Below are 14,846 nucleotides of genomic sequence, written 5' to 3'. Positions count from 1 at the left end.
CATCCCCCAACTCTAGGACCCACATCTGACTGGTGATCTTGCCACTAGAGCTGGAGTAGGAGATAAATCTTGATAAGAAACAGTAGCACTCTCTCAATACTCTATCTCTGAGTAACAGGCAGCTATTTTGGAGGAAGGAAATAGATGACCTGGGGAAGAGAAATTACTACCCAGATTCCAAGAAAAAAGGAGTTTAGCAAAACCTCCTGGCCTCTCCTCCAGCCCCCATTCCCTCCTACACCCTATCAAAACAGTTGTTCACTTGCACATTAACATTTGGGTCATACCATCAATAGTTAACAACAGTTGATTTTAGAGTGTGTTGCTTCCTCTCTAGGTGAGTTCATCACCTTTCTTTTGGAGACACAGAATCAATTTCTTGGTGACTATGTGGGAAATATATCTTTAAGGGAAAATGGGAAAATAGTATTTCTTTACCAAATATTGCATTTTAATCACTGACTAAAAATATATATATATAAACATGCAAACCACAGCCTGTTGCCGTGGTTACTATTTTAAACTGTGTAGTTAATTTCATGTTCTCTATAGCTTTGGAAAGCGTAATTATTCTGGTCTTTCACTACTTCCTCTTTCCTTAGCCCATCATCTTTTACTGGGTGGGGGAGGGGAGAGGGAAGAGATGTGGCAATTGGTTGAGAGCTTACTGCACTGAACACATCTCTTTCAGGCACTGGTAATGTTATCAAACCAGGCAGCTTAGCATCTGAAAGTACAACAAAGGCAATCAGGTAAGGAGGCAAATTCCTTTTTTTTCTTTAAATCTCCCAAACTGGTATTTACGTTAAACAATTCCATTATTGGCCAACTTATGGGGAGGAGGTGGACGTAGCTGGGGACGGGGTAGTGACTGTTTTTCATGGACATATGTTGAAGATTCTCAGACCTCACATTTTGCTTTATGGGAAAAATGTTGTTTAAAGACGAGAAGATTCCGGACTCTAACTTTGTTTTCATATCACTTTAATTGTAATCATAGAAGCATTCTTTCACGGGACTGAGAAAAGTTTTTAGTTCTGAAAGTACTTTTGGAATATTTTCTAGTTTTCTCACTACTATTAGATAATAGTTTGGTTTTCTCCTCATGTTTGTACGCTCACAACCAAACAGACAAATGCCCTCATTCAGCAGGTCTTTGGGTACTTGCTAGTTTTCCTGCCAATCCATTATGGACTTTTTTTGTATAAATAAAAACACAGACACCAGAATGAATTTAGTTTCTGCTTTTTCTGTTTTCTTGTTATCACGATATTTGGGACTTGATAGATGTTTCTTAGGATAAAGAAGTAATGCTGTAAGTGAAATCCTTATCTTTTAACATTCCCCCTTTCCTGCTCTTAAGGGAGTAGGTTTCCAATAGCCACTGATGCTTAAGAATTAAAGATGAAGCAAGAATGACCTCTGCACTCCTAAATAGATTACAAGTTCAAGTGAAGTTGACTTCCCTGTGTCTGTCAATAGGAAAGAGCTCTCCAACGAATTGGGCAGTCAAAAATAAGTGTTTAGTTTGCCGTGACATGCCAATGGACCCTTCATCTTTTTTCACTGATGTAGTTTTCTAAAATTGCCCCTTTCAAAACTTGTTTATTTGAGCAATGCTATGGAATTGTTATCAATGTTTTCATTTTCATGTAATGAATGAACACATCAGAGGGAAATTAAAATAAGATACCAGTTCCATTTTGCAATTTTCTTTTTTATTGTGAATTTAGTCTAACAAATGTCAACACTTCAATATGTTTTTTTAAATTACTTGTATATGAAACCAATTTCTGCTTACACAGTTTGGTTTACTTGAGGTACAGATTAAAATTAACACAGTATTTTTAAAAGAAGAGCTATTTGTTTATTCTTCTAAAAATTTGAATTCTGTGTTTTTATAACGGGGACCAATAATATTTCTGATTTTTTTTATACTTTAACAAAGATAATTTGATTGGTGCTGGTAACAGTAGGAAAATGACATTGCGTGGTAATGAAATTCCTGGCTGCTAACTGAAAAGTTTGGCTAGTCTGGTTTCAACCATATGTCTTGACTTTGTCAGTGGTAAAAGATGACACGTATGAACCCTTCAAGGTTTCAGGACCAAGTGAAGAGTGTGCCAATTAATATTTAACATGATGATTTTAGTGAGATTAAGCCTGTGGTTTTTGCAAAAAGTGTACATACGTTGTACCATCAGTGCTTTCAGTTAGAGATACATCCTTCATTCTTTGGGTTAATTTTCCGAATGGTAACTAGTGATCGTGCTGGCTTAACCATAGAACATAAAATAGAGAATCAAACAGGTCACTAGTATCTTAATTTCATTACTGTTGTGGTGTATGTTTGCATAAGTTGCTACTCTTTGACTTTAGGTAGGAGGAAAGGCGATCGTTCAGTTTTATTAAGTATGGAGTTGGGAATTTTGGAGAAAATTTCACAGTTTAAGCTGAGTCAGAATTTCAGGGTTAAATTGGTGGCAGTGTGAGGCTCTCAATCACTATTTCAGTATTTTTACAGTATTTACTAATTACTAATGATGATTTATATTATTTGCTAATGCTAGTTAAATTGAACTAATTTTGATTAAATTTAATGTGTACATTAGAATCTTTCTTTTGCATCTTACATTAAAAAATTGAAGAATTATATTCAAGCATTACTTTTTCAATCATCAAGCTTTTTCATTCTAATAACCAAATATTTTAAGAATCTACTATGCATTTCAGTAGTCTTCTATGTACAGCATTTATCCCCATATACGTGTTGACATAAATACATGGATATATTTGTACTTGTAGATAGTTATCGAATATAGTTCTACAGAGAAAATCTGCCACAAAAAAAAGGAAACTGTGGCGCAAAACATTTGCAACCCCAAATCAGCAATTGTATTGTTCAGAAAGGTTAAGAACTACCACCTGCAATTTAGAGTGTCTACTATTTGTTTCCACAGCACTTTTTTAATAATAATTTTTTAGTTATGAACCTTGTACATTTTCCAGCTTATGGCCAATAGTTTTTTTTTCCTTTGTGAAAATTTTTCATGGAAAATTTTTGAAATTCCAGTACCAACTGTACTGGTGGGTGCTCCTTGGTCCAAAGATGGCTGGAAAGGCCATTCTAGCCATTATGAGGAGAAGAGCAGGAAAAATTGCAGTACCGGTTTGTCATTTTACATACTTCACAAGGGGACAACATGTCAGGTCTTCCTACAGAGACCAACACCTACAATTAAGTGAGGCTTTAGACATCTTGTCACTTGGAGATATTTGTGATTAAAAACTAGCCTATATATGTTCATTTCAAACCACAGATAATGGAAAGTTGGAGAATCTTGTGAGAGAGATGCAGGGTTCAACTTAAGCATTCTTATCCACCATTAATATCCAAAGTGAAACCATCCATTGAGTATTTGCCGCCAAAGTTGTAAAAGTGTGATTTTTTTTTTTTAGCATTGTAATATGATGATTTCTCACTGCCTTAGGAGATATGGTTGACCTCATCTATAGATGCAAATTTCTTTGACCATATTTTAACCCTTCCCCCACTTCCCCACTTAGAACAAAGAGGAGGATTGTTCTGGAGTTTAGATTTTTACTCTATGATTATTAATATATATGACTATAAACTGCATGTGATTTACATAACTATATACATATATTTAACTATATATATATATATAACCTTTAGTTCCTTTTTTTCTCTTTCTCTGTCTCTCAAATATACACACATACATATATCACATACATACATATATATATTATGTGCATCCTTTTCACTTATGGCATCATCTTACCTAGAAAATTTCTAAAATCTGTAGAAGTGAGATATAGGAGCAGACTCTGGATGGAATCTCATATAAAACGGGGTTGAGTAGCAGAGCCATTGGCATTAAAGCTTTGATGTTAAGTTTATTACTAATGATAGAGAATTTTAATGAAGAGACTAATGTATCATCTTTAGGTCACAGTCATGTTAATGCCTTTTGTTCAAATGGTAAAATCCGTATCTTAGTTCAAAGTCTTTCTGTCTCTAGCTGCGTCATCTTTGAGAAGAGAGAACATTCAGATGAATTTGTTTTAAGGAAGAAGTGTAAAAAGCTACAGACAAGGGGTTGGTTTTTTAATAGATCTGAGTATTCAAGTTTTAAATTCTAAATGTAATCAGACTTAGTACTCGTGATAAAGCACTCAGTCACTCTACTGGAAAGAATAATTGAATTGGGCGTATTCATTTTCTGTATTTTGTCTTGTTTTTTAAAAAAAGATGTTTATTCATCTCTGAATAATTCCCTACCCCCGCCATATTCAGTGAGCTTTCCCTTTTAACATTTTTTTAAGAGGGAAAAAGTAATGTAGGAAAATGAACTACTATATAGAGTCTGAGTATCAATATCTGTGTGCATTTATATATACGCCGTATATGTACATATATGTCCATGTACACATATGTGTATATATGTACCCATCTTATGCCTATCCATATACACTTCTATGCTTGTACACACACAGATGTACACATGTATGTATATATATATTTATAAATATTTATAATGTTCCACATTCATAGTTGTTTTCATCTGTAACAATAGAAGTTTTGGATGGTTATTTAAAATAAAAATGCTACAAAATCTTTAGCTATGTGATAAATTGATATTTAAGGATGCTTACGTAGCACAGTGGATAGAGTGCTGGGCCAAGAGTCAGGACAAATCTGACCTCAGACACTTAATAGCTATGTAATCCAGAGCATGTCACTTCACCCTTTTTGCCTCAGTTTCCTCATCGATCAAATAAGCTGGAGAAGGAAATGGCAAACCACTCCAGTATCTCTGTCAAGAAGACCCCAAAGGAAATCACAAACAGTAGACACAACTGAAAATGAATGAACCCTCACAACAACAAACTGTAATTTAGTTTGACTCTGAGAAGTCCTAACGTGCACTTCCGTGTGTTCACTAAGCTTCAAAATGAATATTTTTATCTCCAACAGTTCCCTTAATAAAAACAAGCAGAAAAACAAATACCAAACATATTGAAAGTGAAGGCAGATGCTTCATATGCCAATTAGGTCATTTTAACATGACCAAAAAGAAGGCATTTGAGTCTGAAATGTAAACAAAATCCCTTAGTCAGTCAGTAAACATTAATGAATCATCAGAGAAACAAAGAAAAGTGAAAGTCAGTCTGATAGGAAGAAACTCCCAATCTGGTGGTGGAGACAGTATGGAAGCAGCTAATTACCAACAGGCTCTATACAGAATATACTGGGCACTATGAACAGAAGAAAGGCATTGAGTCAAGGGGGCCTGGGAAGGGCTTTCTATAGAAGGTGCGATTGCTAGGGCTTCATCCTGAAGCTACCAGTTGAGAAGGAGACATCACTTTCTACTGTGTATTAAGCAAGGTGTAAAATCTCTAGGATCTCTAGTTTTGTCCATCTCCATTTTGTCTGAATTTGGGAGGAATGCAAATTGGGGAGATTTTGCTAATATGATGAAATGCAGTTGGGAGAGTGAGCCTGGCATGGGAAAACACAGTTAAAGTCATCTGAACAGGCTCAAATACTAAACTGGAGATGATTGGGGGGAAAAAAGTGAAAAAACAAATAAGGGAAAATATCAATTTCTATATTTAAACTTAAAATCACCAAGAAATTTCTTAGATTCCTTCAAATCCCAATAGGACTGAGAGATGGAAGGAACTGCAGAGATCATTGAGTCCAAGTCTTCATCTTCAGATAAGGCAATTGAGGCCCAGAGATAGTTAATGGCTGGTCCAAGGCTGGACAGTTCAAGAATTAGAATATGAACCCAGATCTGCTTTAATCCTATCTAGTTATTCCTCCTCTCCCATACTTCCTAGCTTCACTCTGACTTATGGAAATTTCATTTAAGTCCCTTTGTTGGTAACTTTGGCTGTGTAGGTGAGACTTCTTGCCTTGCCAAAATTCTGCTAAACTTAGAAACAATCTTCATTTCATTCTGGAAAAAGTGGAAGACGTCAAGTTGTCCTGGGTCTGTAAAATAAATAAAGTCATAAGACTTTTATTACCATTCTGTCTTTCACCCAGGACAAGCCAGTACAGTTGTTTTTTTACACATTAGTTTCATTCTTAGTGATCTGAAGTGAGCAAGTTTGGAAAGGACCAAGGCAAAAGTTCTTCTGTTTGTCATACTTAATTAAAAATATATCCCTGATTTTTGAGTGCCAGAAAAATCTCCACCATGAACACTTCTCCCAGTTCTGTGCCAAGTGACTCATCCAGATTCACGCATCTAATAAATGTCAGAGGTAGAACCTGGAAACATCTTCTTTCCCTCACATGCATTGTCCCATTCACTTTCCTACACTGCCCCTTGAACCAGCTTTAATACCTTTTCCAAATAGTCTCCCCAACCCATAGTTGTGATTGTCCTCAAGATGGGACTCAGCGTTGACCACCCCAAGGAGCTTTCTCTAATTAATCATAATAGTAATAACTAATGTTGATATGGAACTTTAAGGTTTGCAAAGTGCTTTTCAAATATTATCTCCTTTCCTTCTCACAACAACCATATAAAGTAGGTGCTGTTATATCCCCATCTGGCAAAAGAAAAAACTGAGGCAGATGAAGATTAAGTGACTTGCCCATGGTCGCACAGCTAGTGTGTGTCTGAGGTCAGATTTGAACTCAGCTCTTTCTGATTCTAGGTTCAGCATGCTCTGCATCCACTGAGTCATCAGGCTTCTCTCACTTGTGTTCTGTCCTTTTAACCCTTAGTGAATATTGCTAATTCTCTCTTCTACTTGCCATCTACCTGTCACTGTAATTTTTTTCTAAATAGTTCAGGGTGGTGTAGATGTAGTTCTCTCCCTCACTCCCCTTCCCATTCAACTCGATTGAAAACAGCTGAATACAAGCAACTGATTCACTTGTACATCTTTCTCAAAACAGCTCATTTATGGCTAAGTACAGATTTCTCTGGTCTAGCATTATTCATTCAACAAATATTTAGTAAGTGTGCACTGCATGTTTCCTTGATGATGATCCAAACTTGGGGGAAAGGTAGGGGAGCATCAAGGTGAATGAGCCCCTGAATCACAGGATGTCCAGATTGGAAGGGAGCTGCTCAGATCCCAATTAGTCAAAACTGGAGCTGTAGGAAATCCTCAACAATATTCAATGTTTTTATAGAATTCAATGTCTGTAGTCTTTCCCTGCTCATCTCTGCCCTCTGCCCTCTTTGGCTTCCATCTAGGCCCAGCTAAAATCCTACCTTGTACAGAAGCCTTTTCCAAACCCTTCTGAGTTCTTTCTCTCTGAGATGATGTCCTAATATGGGTGATTTGTGCTCGACCTGTGCCTTCTGAGCTGGTCTGAACAGCTGGAGTAGGAGACACTGTACCCTGATTCTGAGATAGGAATGCCGTTTTGGTGCTGTTTGAGCACAAAGAACAGCCCCTACCACCACCACCACTGTAACCCATCATCACTGCCACCACCAGTTCATCCTGTTGGCAATCTATTTGTACATAGTTGTCTGTGTATTTTCTCCCTCAACAGAACATGGCCTCCATAAGGCCACGTTATCTTTCATTGTCCCCCGTTGCATCATAGATGCTTGATGAATATTTCTTGCCTGTTGTAGAGAGAGGGAATCTCTTCAAGGATCTTTATGTAGTAGGAAGGATAAGAAATGTAGTTTGTATTTAAGTACACCAAAAGTAGTTGAAAAGATGGCCAGAGAAATTTGTTTTTCTCCAGTCATCTCAGTCATGTCTGACTCTTCATGATCCCATTTGGGATTTTCTTGGCAAAGAGTGGTTTGCCATGTGCTTCTCCAGCTCCTTTTACAGTTGAGAAAACTGAGGCAAACAGGCTTTAGTGACTTGCCTAGAGTCACATAGCTATTAAGTGTCGGAGGCCGGATTTGAACTCGGGTCTTCCTGACTCCACTGTATCACCTCAATGCCCAGTGTGCCACCTAGCTGGGGGCTACTTCACATATGTGTAACTGTCTTCAGGGCTTAACAGGGTATTTGGCACTTTGTAGGCATTTGATAAATATATATTGACTAATTGATTGAAATTGGTATATGAGTGGAAACTTGAATTATTAATTCATCAACCAAGCAGCCTTTATTAAGCCTATACCATGTGCTGGGGACTGTACCAAGTGCTGAGATGCAGAGATGCCCCTCCCTGCACTCAGAAGCTCACCAGCCAGAAGGCTGAGATGAAGGGACCAGAGAATGGACTGCAGGGTTTGCTGTGCCAGGCCCGCCCTTGCTCCCCTTTTAGTCTTTGGATGCAAGAAGGTGGTGTTCATGTGCTCAGAGTTTGTAGATACCCTAATGTGAAAAGGCCATTTGAGCTTATGATTGCAATTTTTGTCCAGAGTTTCTCTTTTCACTTTACCCTAACATACTGAAAGGCCACACTTGGTGCCTGTGACCAATCGCCTGTACTTAAGACACCACCCGGAAGCCCTTTCATTTCACAAGAAGCAGGAAACTGTACACATGCTGTGAGATTGTTGGCAATATCAACCATAGCGTGTAGATGTATTTTTAGGTTCCATTTTTTTTTTTAAGGCTCAACATAAAACATCACAGCCTGTGTGCTGTGGTGGATAGAGAACTGACCTGTGAGTGAGGAAAACCTGCATCTCAGCCTGACCTGTGAGATCCTGGAAAAGTCTCAGTCTCCCAGGGCCTCAGGGAACCCTGACACTTAGTTGTAGAGCCGGCCCTGACCTGACTTGGCAGAAAAAGTTTATTCACCTGGAACTCCACCAAATCTCAGGTTCAGACCCAACCACAATGTACATACTCTCTGTATTGATAGGAATTAGACTGGCATGATCGGAGATCCTTCTTTGACATTCTGTTTTTCAGTGTATCCAAGAAAAAGAGAAGGGGGGAAGCTGTTATCGCTTCAATGGAAAGGCATGGCCTCTGGAACCTGAGAACACAGGTTCAGATCCCACCTCTGGAGTTTGTATATGTGCAACCTAGGGCAGTCTGCGTACTCTCCCTGGTCCTCAGTTTGCAAATTTGTAAAAAACGAAACAAAAACCCATAGTGCTGGTCTAGGTAGCCTCTGTGTTCCTCTGGGTTTTGCTACCTTGTTTCATCTGTCTTCTCCCTTTCCCCTTGGGGCTCTTTTCCCCCACTGGCAAGTTCCTTTCAGAGCCTTCAATTTGAGGAAGGACTCACATCAGCTTTGTGTTTCTCTTCTCCCCCACCCTCACCTTTTCACATTCTCTTTTATATTATGGGTTATCTTCCTCCACTAGAATATATGCTCTTTGAGGGTAAAAACTGCCTTGTTTTGCAAGTATTTTTAGCCCCAAAGCTTAGCGCAATGACTGACTCATGGTAAGCTCTCAATAAATGTTTGTTGATTTGATTCTGTATTTCATTATCCTCTCTGGATCTCAATTTCCTCATCTGTCCATCCATGAGAGAGTTGAGCAGGTTGACCTAGAAGGTCCATTCTTGTTCTCAACCTATTGTCTTTCAGTTTCATTTGCATATATCTTGTATTTACTGATAATTTGTGCACATGCTCTTTCCCCACAGTAAAACATATATTCCTTTTTTTTAATTAAATTTATTTATTTAACTTTTAACATTCTTTTTCACAAAATTTTGTGTTACAAATTTTCTCCCCCTTTACCCGCCCCCCCCAAACACCAAGCATTCTAATTGCCCCTATGACCAATCTGCTCTCTCTTCTATCATCCCTCTCTGCCCTTGTCTCCGTCTTCTCTTTTGTCCTGTAGGGCCAGATAACTTTCTATACCGCTTTACCTGTATTTCTTATTTCCTAGTGGCAAGAACATTACTCGACAGTTGATCCTAACACATTGAGTTCCAACTTCTTTACCTCCCTCCCTCTCCACCCCTTCCCTTTGGAAGGCAAGCAATTCAATATAGGCCAAATCTGTGTAGTTTTGCAAATGACTTCCATAATAGTTGTGTTGTATAGGACTAACTATATTTCCCTCCATCCTACCCTGTCCCCCATTACTTCTATTCTCTTTTGATCCTATCCCTCCCCATGAGTGTCGACCTCAAATTGCACTCTCCTCCCCATGCCCTCCCTTCTATCATCCCCCCCCACCCTGCTTGTCCCCTTATCCCCCACTTTCCTGTATTGTAAGATAGGTTTTCATACCAAAATGAGTGTGCATTTTATTCTTTCCTTTAGTGGAATGTGATGAGAGTAGACTTCATGTTTTTCTCTTACCTCCCCTCTTTATCCCTCCACTAATGAGTCTTTTGCTTGCCTCTTTTATGAGAGATAATTTGCCCCATTCCATTTCTCCCTTTCTCCTCCCAATATATTTCTCTCTCACTGCTTGATTTCATTTTTTTTTAAGATATGATCCCATCCTCTTCAATTCACTCTGTGCACTCTCTCTCTATGTATGTGTGCGTGTGTGCATGTGTGTGTGTGTAATCCCACCCAGTACCCAGATACTGAAATGTTTCAAGAGTTACAAATATTGTCTTTCCATGTAGGAATGTAAACAGTTCAACTTTAGTAAGTCCCTTATGACTTCTCTTTGCTGTTCACCTTTTCATGGTTCTCTTCATTCTTGTGTTTAGAAGTCAAATTTTCTTTTCAGCTCTGGTCTTTTCATCAAGAATGCTTGAAAATCCTCTATTTCATTGAAAGACCAATTTTTCCCCTGAAGTATTATACTCAGTTTTGCTGGGTAGGTGATTCTTGGTTTTAGTCCTAGTTCCTTTGACTTCTGGAATATCCTATTCCATGCCCTTCAATCCCTTAATGTAGAGGCTGCTAGATCTTGTGTTATCCTGATTGTATTTCCACAATACTTGAATTGTTTCTTTCTAGCTGCTTGCAATATTTTCTCCTTGACCAGGGAACTCTGGAATTTGGCCACAATGTTCCTAGGAGTTTCTCTTTTTGGATCTCTTTCAGACAGTGTTCTGTGGATTCCTTGAATATTTATTTTGCCCTCTGGTTCTAGGATCTCAGGGCAGTTTTCCTTGATAATTTCATGAAAGATGATGTCTAGGCTCTTCTTTTGATCATGGCTTTGAGGTAGTCCTATAATTTTTAAATTGTCTCTCCTGGATCTATTTTCCAGGTCAGTTGTTTTTCCAATGAGATATTTCACATTATCTTCCATTTTTCGAATCTTCTCGCTATGTTCTGTGATATCTGTCTTTCTCATAAAGTCCTTAGTCTCCATCAGTGCCATTCTAATTTTGAAAGAACTATTTTCTTCAGTGAGCTTTTGAATCTCCTTTTCCATTTGGCTAATTCTGCTTTTGAAAGCATTCTTCTCTTCATTGGCTTTTTGAACCTCTTTTGCCAATTGAGTTAGGCTAGTTTTCAAGGTGTTATTTTCTTCATCATTTTTCTGGGTCTCCTTTAGCAGGAAGCTGATCTGCTGTTCATGCCTTGACTTCATGTCTCTCATTTCTCTTCCCAGCTTTTCCTCCACCTCTCTAACTTGATTTTCAAAATTCTTTTTGAGCTCTTCCATGGCCTGAGCCCATTGGGTGGGCTGGGACACAGAAGCCTTGATTTCTGTGTCTTTGCCTGATGGTAAGCATTGTTCTTCCTCATCAGAAAGGAAGGGAGGAAATGCCTGTTCACCAAGAAAGTAACCTTCTATAGTCTTATTTCTTTTCCCTTTTCTGGGCATTTTCCCAGCCAGTGACTTGACCTCTGAATATTTTCCTCACACCCACCTCGCCTCCTGATCCTCTCAGCCAGCGTTTGGGGTCTGAGATTCAAATGCTGCTTCCCAGCCTTAGGGCTTTGGGGGGGGCAGGGCTGCTATTCAGTGTGAGATCAAGTTCAGATGCTCAGGTCGGGGCAGGGCTGCCTCTCAGGCTCAGTTCCCTCAGGGAGTTTATGCACAGACCTTCAACAATGGATCCAGGCTCCTGCCTGCTTGGGGAACTCTGGTCTGCCGCCACCCCTCAGCTTCTGCCTCCTGAGGGGGGCCGAGCCATGGGGGCACCTCACTCCCCGCTCGACCTGCCAAAGAGACTCTCTCACCGACCCCCATCACCTGTTGGTGGAGGGACTTGTGCGGCTGCTGGAGAAACCGTCCCTGAAGCCTGCTCGGATCTGTTCCTCTCAGTGCCGCGGCCGCGGCAGGTCTGGGCTGGGCTCTGGGTCTGCAGCGCGACAGACCTTTTGCGAGAGGTTTGCAGGTCCTTCTGTGGGTGGAGGGACCCGCATGGCCGCTGGAGATCCCGTCCCTGAAGCCCGCTTGGATCTTTTCCTCTCTGCGGCTGGGCTGTACTCAGCTCCCAGTCCCAGCGCCCAGTCCGCAGCGCAAAGGACCTTTTGCGAGAGGTTTGCAGGTCTCTCTGGAACAGAAATCTCCCTCGCTCCAATGTTCTGTGGCCTCTGGATGCAGAATTCGCCGTGAGTTACTTCCTTGTAGTTGTTCTATGGGCTGTGGGTTCAGAGCTATGTGTATGTGCGTCTTTCTACTCCGCCATCCAAAACATATATTCCTGACACACAGGGACTGTTCCCTTCTTGCCTTTGAACTATGAATTCCCAGGCTAGCCCAGTGCCTGACCCAGAGTTAGCTCTTGAATTCTGCTAGGTTTGAATTGACTGAAGAACTGTGCTCCCTAGTTTGACTAATAAGAAACAGAAAAAGCCTGAGGATACGTAGCAACCGATCCCAGGAAAAGCTGGTTTTTCCCTCTTGAGTTGCTGGCTAAAGAAGAATCTGAAACCAATCATTGCTGATTCCATGCAGACCGCTCCATGCATTTCTGAGCTTCTCCTGCCTTGTCCCTTGGCTCTGGCATTCACAGTGTGACCACCATCTGTAACTTTATCTAACTTAGGGGCTTCCCAAGCATTAATGGTAAACAATATCTGTGCCTTCTTTCTCTTTGGAAATCTGAATGCTCTGAAATGATTACATTTTTAGTTTCAGAAATTAGACTTAGATCGACCATGATTTTCAAAATATAAGATTTTCTATTTTTTCAGAGACCTTTTTGTGCGAAATATTGGCATAGAAAACAAAAAGGGGCTTGTCTCAAAAGGGTAGAGTAGATAAAAAATGAAGTCAGAGGACCTTGGTTTGCCACTTCCTGCGTGAATTTATCTTTCTGGAGAAAAGAGGGTATCAGACACGTGTGTGCGTGTGTGGGGGGGGGCGTATTGGAGGGCACAATCACCCATTTCCACTGCAGGGTAGCCATTTCAGAGCAAGAACTCCAGTTGTGTGCTGCTTTGCTAGACTGAGAATCTGCCCAAGATTCCCTTGCTTGGACAGGTGCCCAAGTAGTACCAAAGGTAGAGTTAGCCTATTAGTAGCAGTAGAATTCTGTAAGGGTATTAGCCTGGTTGCCTAAAGAAAACATTGTTGTAAAATAGATAATCCACACACTCCAACATGTGAATGGGAACAAAGTTTGACTGAAAGCATTAGCATATCCGCAGGATACAGCGCAATTTATAATAGGGTCTTTCTGTACATGTGTGTGTCTATTTGGAGACACATGTAGTAATAATAGCAACAAATAACTGCTCTTACAATGGGATTTTTCCACATATGTTGTTGTTTGTTGATAAGGAGACATAAAAATTATAACAAATAATTTACCTTAATATAGTAACCTAAGGCAGCTTCCATGGCACAGAGAGTTGGGCTGGGAGTCAGGAAGATTTAGTCCAAATTTGGCCTCACACACTTATTAACTGTGTTACCCTGGGCAAGTCACTTAACCTCTGTTTGCCTCAATGTCTTCAATGCCAAAATAAGCATAATAATAGCGCCTACCTTGCAGAGTTGTTGTGAGGATCAAATGAGATTACAACCACTGTAAGCTCTTATAACAATAAATCGTAAAGGGTTATAAATGCTCATTCTCATCCTTTTTCCTTTGCCTGTCTAAGGACTGCGAAACATTTCCCTCAAAATACTTTGGTGAAGTAGGTGATTTTTTCCTTCCTGCTACATATTAGAAACTGAGGCATAGAGAGCTTGTTAGTGGTCACAAAGCTAGTGTAAAAAAATCAAGATTCAAACCTAGACACAAGGGAGACTCATCTTCTATAAAGTTATGTATGTGTGTAAATGTATGTGCGTAGTTGTATATTAGCTAATTCACTTCAACATGGCTTTATTAAACATCTGTTCGATGTCAGGCAGGTACTGGGTTAGGTGTGGAAGATAAAACGACAAGTATTTCCTGGCCTTGGAGAGCTTACATTGTAAGGGAGGAGGCAATAGACCTAGCAAACATAAATGCAAAGTAAAAATAGAGACATCATATGCATCCCCAAAATAAAATAAGTTGATCTTTTATTCTAGAGATAGGAGGAGCTCCTGATGGTTACTGAGAAGGAAGTAATATAGTCATACCTCAACTTTGCAAAGTTAATTTGGCAGCTATTTAAAGAATGGATTAAAGTGGGGAGAGGTGAGAAACCTCCATTAGAATGTTTGTTCCTTGAGACTAAGGGCTGTTTTTATTTTCTTTTTCCTCTCTCTTTGTTGGTAGCTAGATTACACAGTAGACAGAGTACTGGACTTTAAGTTAGAAAGACCTGAGTTCAAATTCAACCTATGGTCTTAATACTATATGGTCTAAAGTAATGGGATTAGACTTAAAGAGAAAGGAGGGCACTAAACTATGCATATGGATCCCTGTGGGCCCAATGACTTAGAAAACTACACATTAACGTTATTTGTTTTATCGCATTTTTTTACTATGTTAAGTATTTTCCAATTACATTTTAATCTGGTTTGAGTCTGACTACAGTATTGTGGGCTGGTGTATGCTGGCTCTAGTCTAAAAAGAAATTATTGGTGTGTTTATAAGTTCTACTG

General features: G+C 39.6%; 1 protein-coding gene across 2 annotated transcripts in view; it reads left to right on the top strand.

Moving 5' to 3' along the window:
* The first annotated feature begins 676 nt into the window (after window positions 1–676).
* The window catches only part of MBNL1 (muscleblind like splicing regulator 1), a 256,785-nt gene continuing 242,615 nt past the window's right edge, over window positions 677–14,846 (top strand). The window contains exon 1 of one of the 2 annotated variants that reach the window (XM_072618709.1): window positions 677–752. The gene's annotated coding sequence lies outside the window, so the exon portion shown is untranslated. The remainder of the gene's footprint in view (window positions 753–14,846) is intronic. The other variant, XM_072618700.1, reaches the window with a different exon arrangement.

Source organism: Notamacropus eugenii, chromosome 6 (genome assembly GCF_028372415.1).
Source record: "Notamacropus eugenii isolate mMacEug1 chromosome 6, mMacEug1.pri_v2, whole genome shotgun sequence".
Taxonomy (NCBI): Eukaryota; Metazoa; Chordata; class Mammalia; order Diprotodontia; family Macropodidae; genus Notamacropus; species Notamacropus eugenii.
The sequence above is the reverse complement of the archived record's forward strand: the minus strand, read 5'-3'. Positions and strand labels throughout refer to the sequence as shown.